The following is a 9,927-nucleotide window of genomic DNA, read 5'->3' as shown; positions in this document are numbered from 1 at the left end:
TTGTTGGACAATAAAGTTAATTGTACTACAATTTGGTCATCGTTAGCCTTTATTTAACAATCCAGCGATACGAGCCAGAGTATATTTGGGAAATCCCTCAAGGTTTCGAGGATAATCGTAACAGTATCATAATTTCCATCTGTAGCTGAGATGAAAATACAGCGAGATACTTAAGTGGTAGAAAATATTTTCATAAAAATACTCACATTAGCCTATTGAAGCTGTGACCTGAGAAAAATGAGTATGCCATTTATTTCAATATCTTGCCAGCTACTTCCAGCTGTTCTCAAACGCCGGCGATGGTATTCTCTGATGTGCGCAGTTCTTCCTCAATATAGGCGACTTTGAATTTGAGACTGTGCTCTGAGTTTTTCAGGCTTCTATTGGTACTCCTACAAAATAAGAAAACAGATAACAACTCCATTAAGATTTTTCAAAACATTTATATATTCGAGACTAGTTTTTTTAATATAGCACTAGAACATAAGATCATTTACTAAAGGAATGTCACAACTAGAAAAATTAGATTTTTCAAGAGATTCCTGCAAAGTTTCCAATTTGCTTCAAAAATGCAGAAAATGGAGATGCAAGAAAATTTATACACTATATGAAGCTTATCAAGAAAGTAACAAATATTGACCTTCTATCTACATATCGCACACCTAAAGTGCGATTAACTAAAAAAAAATAATGGAAAAATTTTTGCTTCATCATTATATACACTAACTAAAACACTACTGTTGTACCTGTTTTTGTTTTACAATCCACAAGCAGTTTGGGTTAGCTCACTTTAGGTCTAGGTGTGCCTTATTACGATCGCTTAGTATGTCCGGTGCAGGCAAAGGACATTGAAGAAACTAGAATAACTTTTTAAAGTATCGCTTTTCATTAATTACAGATAAAAAACAACACAAGAGCTCAAAACAAAAAATAGACTTATATTCTAGTTCTTCAAGAAATGGATTCCTGGATGCAATAGCATAAAAGTGTGTAGTCAATTAAAGTATTTCAATACTATTTTAATTTTCATTGCAGTTTTAAAGTACTGGAAACACGCTTTAAAAAAGAGTGTTCGTTATGAGGGTGTACATATGTATCTATAAGTATATCCATCAAGAAATGAAAATACATAAACGAGTAGAAAAGGTAAATATGTATAACAAAAATGCGTTCCTATACAAACACACTCAAAATACACAAAGCAGACAGTGCAAATATAAACTCTTTATTTCTCTTGCCGCTGCAGCAATGCTCCTTTGCAGTCTCGTTGTCACGTCAGTCATATTAGGGGTATTCTCTGAGTCTTGCAAAGCCCTTGCACGGTGCACGGATTGCACGGTTTGCAAAGCTGTCCCATACGAAAACCGGTTTTTACCGTGCAATCCGTGCAATCTGTGCACCATGCAAGGGCTTTGCAAGACTCAGAGAATACCCCTATTGTTTTTTTTTTGCTACTTCTGTCCAATTGCCATGGCAAATAAGAGTCTGTCTACTTGTACTTCATTTCACTACTGACTACTCAATGTATGGGGGGTGGGGTAAGTATAATTTACCTTGCTGCAAATATTCTCGTATCCTTCTTTTATTGCTAACTTTAATATAATTTGGTCAGCGTCTATGGGATTTCGCTGTCATTTGTGTGACTATAAAGAAAAAAATTTGAGCAGCTGTAGGCGGATACACCCTGGGATGGTGGTGAACAAAAGAAGCAGAAGAAACAAAATGCGGGCATTTGGCAGAGAAATGTTTGTGTTGACCACCGTGCGCAATCGGGTGTAATAATGAAGTGCTATTTAATGATTCCAGAGGGCAACCGCAACACAACGGAATCCCGAAGCATAAAAAAGGGATGAAAAAAATATATGTACAACTAAAACAACAATGCGCATACATAAGTGTGTAAGCAATGCAAATTTATAAATAGGAAGATAGCTAGCAGGTAGTAATATGTACACCTGTAACGTTAGAAGCTGCAGATGATCTGCTGTGTACAGTGTTTTTTGTTATATAAAATATGTCTGTGTATTAATAAAAAGAATAATAGTATTTTAATATCCTCTTATAGAGGCAATAACGATATTAGCGATTTGAGTGATACATACAGTGACTCAAACAAGTGACCACGTCTTCATTGTTTTTTTTTAAATATTCAAAATGTTTTTTGATAAATTTCATCAAAAGCAGACTCAAAAAAAAAAAAATTCTTAAAAATCAACGCTATTTTTTAACCGGTTGAAACTTGCACTTAACTAGATCAAAATTGTATAGGTTATGCATACCCAAAAATGTTCAAAAGATTCAGATTGAAAAGTTGAAATTTTGATGAAAATTTGTTCAATTTTCCTAAACTTTGTATAAGATTAAAGCTCGAAAAACAATATTAAAAAAATCAACACGTGGTATGGCGGCGAAAAAATAAATGGGTACGCGACGTTTTAACAAGTTTTCGAAATTTTTCGTTTGTTTATTTAATGCTTATTATTTTTTTATGGAAGTATAGCTCCTTATCTATAAAAAAAAAAACACATGTAAACTTTGTACAGAAAGTTGAAAATTTCGACAAATTAAACAAAATCATAAAATTTTCCAATTCTTTAATCAGAATTTTTAGAGAAAATTTGGTTTATTAAATTTTAGTATAATAAAACGCAAGTTCGAAGTGGCAACCGCAATTGTTTTTGTCGACGGCGTTACGCATTTTTTAAATATCTTTTTTTGTACAAAGTTTGAAATTCGGACTTGTGGACATAGTTTTTGTAGAATAATTAAAAATAGCCAAAACTTGTTAAAATTTCGCGTCTGAATATCTAAAAACTATATTAGTGTGACCGATCTGTTGCAATAAAGCGTCTAAACCACAGCAAACATATCGTCGTTTAAAGTACAAAACCGCCTATCAAGAAAATGCAAAACCTCGTATGTGAGGTTATCTTAATTTTATAGGAGTAAAACTTGTCTGTTACGAGGTTTTGCAGAACCACGATACGCGGTCTAGTACTTTAAACGACGATATGTTTTGGAAAATTCGTTTCTGGCTACCGTGAAGCAAGTGTTGCGTATACGCCATGACACAAGTGTTTTGATTTTGTTAAATTTGCAATTTTTTTTTCGTTAAGTTGGTTTCGAAGCACAGTAAGCACAATTTAAGAAAAATTAAGCGGGTTTTCTCAAGTACTTAGCTTTAAAAACTTATCGGACATTTAAATACATTTTTTGGGTTTGGAAGCCAAATAGATTTTAAAGGCTAGTTGAAAAGGAAAAACTTTAATTTGTAAACTATTTTTGTGTTAATATATGAGATAAAATTAACTAATTGACTAAGTTAAATTGCCTATGTAAAAATTAAGGGACCGTCTAAAAAAACATTTTTCAGAATAACTTTTTTTAACGTCTTTCCTTGGACACTCGCATTGCAATGTTTCATCTAACCTCTCTTAAAATGAACTGAAACTTTTAAACTCGTGCCACCCCCCTTTAAAAACATTTTATAAATAAACTTTCTAAACATATTTTAGAAACAAAGCTTACTTTCGTTTGACGCTAATATTTAAATATTTCATTTAACTTAATTAAAGCGATTTTGAATTTTCAAACAGATGGCAACCCTAAGAGGGTAGAGTTTAGAGTCGGATTAGAGTTTTCTTATATCTCTCTATTTTGATACTCATGTGAAATATTAAATTCAGATAGTTAATTAAATTGATTATGACTTCTTTAACTCTCATAAAATTCACCTTTGAAAACAAGCTTTTTGAAACCGCTTTAACTTGACACCCATGTTAAAATATTTCATTAAACTGATTAATCAAAATAATAGATTTGTATGGGAGTTCACTAGCTTGCTAGTATAAATGTAGATAGTGAAACCAAAACAGGCATAGAGAGACAAAAATTGAAATAACTCGACTCTGTCGCCCCCTATCGGGTCCATTTTTGCAGGTATGTATATTTCTCCTAATGTTATTAACATGTATTTGGAATTTAAAGCAAATCGGACCCGAATCATTTTTTGGAATAACTCAACTCCTGCGCCACCTACCGGCAGTTTGGGCATTCATGTAAATCCTAGAGTTGAGGGGCCTTCTTTTAAGGCATTCCTAAGAAATTATATTCGGTTGTAGTACAAAGTTGACAGTTTTAATTTTTAGTATTTTGTCCCGCTAGATGTTCCATTCAGACCACACTGTTCGTCACCAGAATTGCATAGTTCCTTCCTTTCCTTATTGCGCTTTGTGGCTTGCGGTTTTTGCTGTATGTATGTAGGTACACAAACAATATAGTGTCCGTTTGTCCCATACTCTGCACTCTACACTTCACTTCCCCGTCCCCGTTCACCACTTCGTTTCTACCTTTAGATTGCTTTGTTCTACCGTTTTTAGTGCACAAATTCTTTACATTTGCTTCATTTGTTTTATGTGGCCGACGAATGTCTCAGTGGTATGCAAGAGTATGCAAAAGCAACACCTTCACACATACATACATATATTTGTTGTTGTTTTAACATAGTATGTTTTGGCAAAAGGTCCAATGTTGTTTACACTTTGGGCACACCGGCTATGCGTCCACATCTCCTTCCAGCTGGGAATGTGAGAGAGCGCGTGTTGCTGCTTAGGTCGTTGCCTCGGTTACCCTGCATTCAAGCAGAAAGCCTTTCGAAAATATTTTCATAGTTAGTTTGTTGTCTATTTCCCGGTAAAATTTAATTTGTTTTGCACCCATTCCTGTTGCGGCAAAAAAAAAAAAAAATAAAAAAAAATTCACTCACATAGTTTCTCTCGATGTGTTTGCTTCTTGCATTGCGCTGGCACTGTTCTACATCTCTTTTGTATGTACTACGTATTGTTTGTGTAATTGTTTTGAGTTAGAGTTTGTTGCATACCTTGCAGGTGTTGGCATAATAAATGATTTACATTCTTGTACCGACATTCTAAGCAAATAACCGTCACATGCTGTCTGTCCGTTGTCAGCTGAGCGTGTCGGCATTTCCTGCTCTTCTCTTTTTCATTGTATTCATTGTCATTTTGCTGTCGGTTTTCCAGGTGATTCAAATAAAGCATAGCATCGCCGCCAATAGTTTTGCTTTTGTTTGTTACTACTCTGGCTGTGTTTGTGGTTTCAACAGTGTAGATTTTGTTATGTGGGATTTTATACATATTTTTGCATATTTGTAGGCGGAAGCTGTTCACAATTTCCAATTAGAATTTCGATTTATTTTAATCACGAAAAAGTTTGCAAAGAAATAAACCTTTTTGGAGGCGCATAGCAGAAGATGGGAGTAGAAACTGGTTAGTGGTACCTTTTTTTTGCTATTTTGCGCAACCACTGGTCAACTTGGGTCGAGCCTAAAAAACCTCTCCAATTTCTTTCCTCCTTTACAAAGTTTAGCCAGTAGTTCATCCCAAGTGCAGACATATTCTTCTGTCTGGTCCTTCCATCGTTCGTTGGCACTTTTGCTTTCGTTGTCGCCTCATGGATGCAGAATTGAAGAATCTTCTCTATGGCGCATAAGCATACATACGCACAGCATCTCCGAGATTATGCAATCGTTATTTTCCATTGATTGCGAAAAATTGCATATATTGTAAAAGTTGACAAAAATTGCACTTACAAATATGGCTATTTTTGAGGAATATTTTATATATTTACAAGGGTGCTTTTTTCGGCGACTATTTTTTAAAATACACGCAAGCTTTGATTGTTTTTATCAAATATTCTGTAGCTCAGAGGCATTTTATGGTATATTCTTGGTCAATGGTAGGATATCTTCATAATTGAATGCTCCACAAAAATGTCCATTGAGGTGCAACCTTACTTCCACCAGCGAGGTAGTACGGGTCACTAAACCCAATTCTTTTCATGAAATTCTCGTTTTTCTTTGCCTTTATCTCGGAAATAACAAGAGCTATAGAAAAATGTTAATCAACAAACTTGCAGAAAATTCAATTTCCTACAAAAAAGTTCTTGAAAAAAGTTCGCTAACAACAATACTTCTGGAGATATCGGGCTTTGAAGTTGAGGTAGCGTGAAATTTTTATAGATTATTGAATTGTAGAACTTGTTGATGAACTTCAAAGCCCAATATCTTAAGAAATGTCGATGTTAGCGATTTGGTGATGCTGCACTATTTAGTAGGAAATTGAATTTCCTACAAGTCTGTCATTTACATTTTTTCTGTAGCTCTTGTTATTTACGTGATTGGGACAAAAAAAAAAAGCGAGAGTTTCTTGAAAAAATTGATTTTAGTGACCCGTACTACCTCGCTAGTTGGAGTTAGAGTTACGTCGCAATCGACACTTTTGTAGAGCATTCAGTTCTGAAGAAACCCTATCATTGACCAAGAGCTATAGGATTTTGAAGGAAAACAATCAAATTTTATGTGTATTTTGAACGGAAAATCTTTGCACGCCTTGGTCGAGCACTTAATATTTAGGGCTCAAATTTTCAGACTTGTTCTTAAGTATTTTCCTCAAAATTTCGAGGTGGGAGTCAAAAAAAAAATGTTCGTCGAAATAAAAGCACCCTAATATTTATATATAATAAAACCCCTTTAAACGCAAATGCGCACTTGAAGATTTGCCAACGACTGCCTAGTAGCCGATGCTGCTAAAAAAGCTTGTTTAGTTTATAATTTTTGGGATAGTCGAGCATTAGGTATCATCGAACCGGGTTCCAACTGAGGCCTAGTTCACCCCTGTAATATGAATGTCTTAACATTTTGCTGTTTACACTTCAGTTCTGAATTCAAGATAAGCTTAGTGCAAACTCCCATAAAGCGTGCATATGCATACATATGTACATCTACATACATATATAGTATGTATGTACTATATTTATGTTTATTTACATATGTGCTTACAAGCATTCATACATACATATGTGCATAAGTATGTATACAAAGGAACTGCCCGCCATCCGCTTGCCCACTGTGCAATAACAAACGTGTTTACCATTTTCATTAAAATGTAATTACATTTAATGATAAACAATAAGCTGCCAACATGTACGGCATTTTAAAACGCGATGCTGGCAGTGGAAAGTGCAACAATTATTTGCTACAAATTGCCGGCGCCAACGCAATAATCAATTACACAAAGTGCCGGCGTACGAAAATTTACACATAAATGCAAATAAATCGCACCGTAATGAGTGCTAAAAGGATTTTTAAATTTTTAATTAAAATGAAATTGAACGAATTGAATTTAATACGAATTTTTCAGCAGAATGCACTGGCATTAATGTGCGGAAATTTCGCGCCTGTCGGTTATTTCAATCACAATCGTTTTTTAACTTTCATAACTTGAAATTTTGAAGCCAACATCAATAGCTTATTGGCGTTGCAGCAACACTTTCAAGGCGCTCGCATTACTCGTTTAGTTTGCATGCGACTTTTTTCAAGCAAATATTAAACTTTCTATTTAAAAAAAAAATAAAAAGTAAAAATGGGGAAATATTAACAAAAAAAGCATTAATAATTTCAAGAAAACTTCTTAGTGTTGCTAAAAGTTGTCAGTTGATTTTCATTTTCACTGCTTTCGCTGTGCTATGTACGTATGAACTTATATAGGATGTAGTACTTGTGAAAGTTGTCTGTTGCTTGTGCTACTGCCGCCACTGTGCTTCTTTTCGCTCTTCCTCTTTTCGCTGTCACTGCAGCTGACAGCATTGCGCGCGCGTTTCATAAATATTGCAAGGCGACACTTATGCAATCAACGTTGGCGCAACAACACTTCCGATAAAACTTTTACTTTAATAACTTTACTATGTACTTACGTAAGTACTTGTGCATGTATTTGTACTTGGAGTACACACTTAATTAGCATTGAAATCACTTCGACGACGCAAGCCTTTAGCGCGAAAAGTTGCTGACTTGAAATCAATAAATTTTAATAATGACATTGAAGGAATTTAATCACAAGTTTTTCACACTTTACATACTAGTAAAAGTGTTAAGTATCTAAGTTTTTTTGCGAAGTTTGTGCTGGTTAAAAAATATGCAATCATTTCAGGAGATTTACTGGCACACTTTACATTGCTTACTGTTCTTTATTTATGAAAGCTGCTCTAACAAATTATAGGTCGGAAATCATGTTTAAAACCTTGTGCCATAATATCGTATTTACACCAAACTAATCGTAGAGAGCAAATCTGTTTAAATTGTTTGAAATCTAAGTCCTTATAACATAGCGTGACATTTTAATAATAATAATAAAAACAACTATAAATTAATTAAGATATAATTAAAAAGCACTTAAAAGTGGATGCAAAGGCATCGAACAATTTTTGATATACGGAAGGCATGTTTCTTTAGAGCTGTCGTACCACCTAACAAGAAAAAAAAGAAAAAGTTCGCCGCACACCCCTGGGTTTAAACGGGTAATTAATAGAACGGAGTACTTCAGGTCAATGAGCTTTGGAAGAAAAAAATTGCCTTTCCGGGACAAGAACATTGATATACACAACTTTAAGATCCGACTTTTAATGCTGATGATATGACGGCGAAAAAACATCGAAATTGCCTTCGGATCGCAATACTTCCTTAGCAAAAGTTTAATGATTTTTAGCGAGTTTTATTTTATTGTCATTGCGTTGGTACGCTAGAGTAGTAGGAACCGAGATCAGGTGGGTAAGTAGATACTAGAACGTAAGTTTAATGAACTATGGAACAAAAAAAAAATGTCCCCTCGAGATAAGAACATCGATATAGGTAGACTGTTATTGCTGCAAATGTGACGAATATTGTAAAAAGACGACCCCCAAGTTCGGTCGAAAAATAAACAAAATCTGTACGAACGTCGGAGCATACATTTGCGGCGACTGAAATACCTAAGGAGGGGAACACTTAGCCTTAGAGAAGTTATATTAAAAGCACCCAAACAGCTTCTGACTTTGCTCGATATATAAAGAATGCTCATGACGAAAGATTTGTAGAGCGTAGTTTTCGTTTGTCGAGAGGAAGCTATGCTTCCCAATTGCCTACCGAGCCCAAAGTAGCAGCCTGTTGGCAAGTGTTATGCTTAGCTTAGTCTGTAGGCAGTAAAACTCCTTCACTACTTCAAAAGCTATAACTGCCAACAGTGACATGTGTCCCAGAGGTAATTTGTCATGTCCTCATTCATGGTCAGACCAACAATTTTTGTTTATTTTTCTAAACTGGAAAATGTATCGCTGAAGTCCTTGGTTTCAGGCTGACGATGCCAATATCAGCTACTACTCTTTTTAAGTTCTCAAGTATTTAATTGAAAACGTTGCATAAGAGTGACTCGCCTTCACTATCTAAAACCTCTTTGAACCTCAAATGGCTCAGAGAAGTCTTTCCCCTTTCTTTGTATGGAGTTGAAGGTTATACCGAAAGTTACTCTACACAGCCATATTGGTTTTGCAGAGATTTTGCGGGGTTGTGACGCGATTTGGAAATCTCTCGGCTGTAAGTTGTAACTGCAAAGTTCGATGTCAAGCTTTTGTCGTGCTGGCTGGCGCATGTGGACTCTATCGACAACAAGGTAGCGGCGCGAGTCGATGTTGCCTACTCAGAGAGGTCGCACGTCAAGAAAGCTAGAAACGTATCAGCGTTCAGAGTTTTCTACACCAGCCGAAAGACCATATATTGATATATATTTATTTGTTTCGCGTACCGATTTAAAACTCTTAGAGCCGTTTTCTCATTTTTAAATTGATCTACTCTTCAAAAACGTTTTTTTTTTCAGAACAAAATGTGTGTTAGAGGGCAGATAAATTAATTCAATTAAATTGCTTGTTTCCAACATATTCAAAGGCTCTTTATTGTATGCAACCATCACAGTATTTAATTGATCGTCACAAATAACTCTGTATTCATACATATAGTATAATTAAATTTTTACTTATAAAAAGGCCACAGGAAAATTCTGTGTGACTCTGTTATGCCATCAATGTACCGCCACCACAACT

General features: G+C 35.0%; 1 protein-coding gene across 3 annotated transcripts in view; it reads right to left on the bottom strand.

Moving 5' to 3' along the window:
• Window positions 1-9,927, bottom strand: part of LOC118733374 (protein misato) — a 434,582-nt gene that overhangs the window by 40,290 nt on the left and 384,365 nt on the right. For all 3 annotated transcript variants that reach the window (XR_004992243.1, XR_004992244.1, XR_004992246.1), the window contains one exon: window positions 207-392. The gene's annotated coding sequence lies outside the window, so the exon portion shown is untranslated. The remainder of the gene's footprint in view (window positions 1-206; window positions 393-9,927) is intronic.

Source organism: Rhagoletis pomonella, unplaced genomic scaffold, assembly GCF_013731165.1.
Source record: "Rhagoletis pomonella isolate Grant_MI unplaced genomic scaffold, Rhpom_1.0 Rhpom_scaffold_00002, whole genome shotgun sequence".
In the NCBI taxonomy this organism is placed as follows: Eukaryota; Metazoa; Arthropoda; class Insecta; order Diptera; family Tephritidae; genus Rhagoletis; species Rhagoletis pomonella.
Note: the sequence above shows the minus strand (reverse complement) of the source record. Positions and strands in the feature narration are given on the sequence as shown.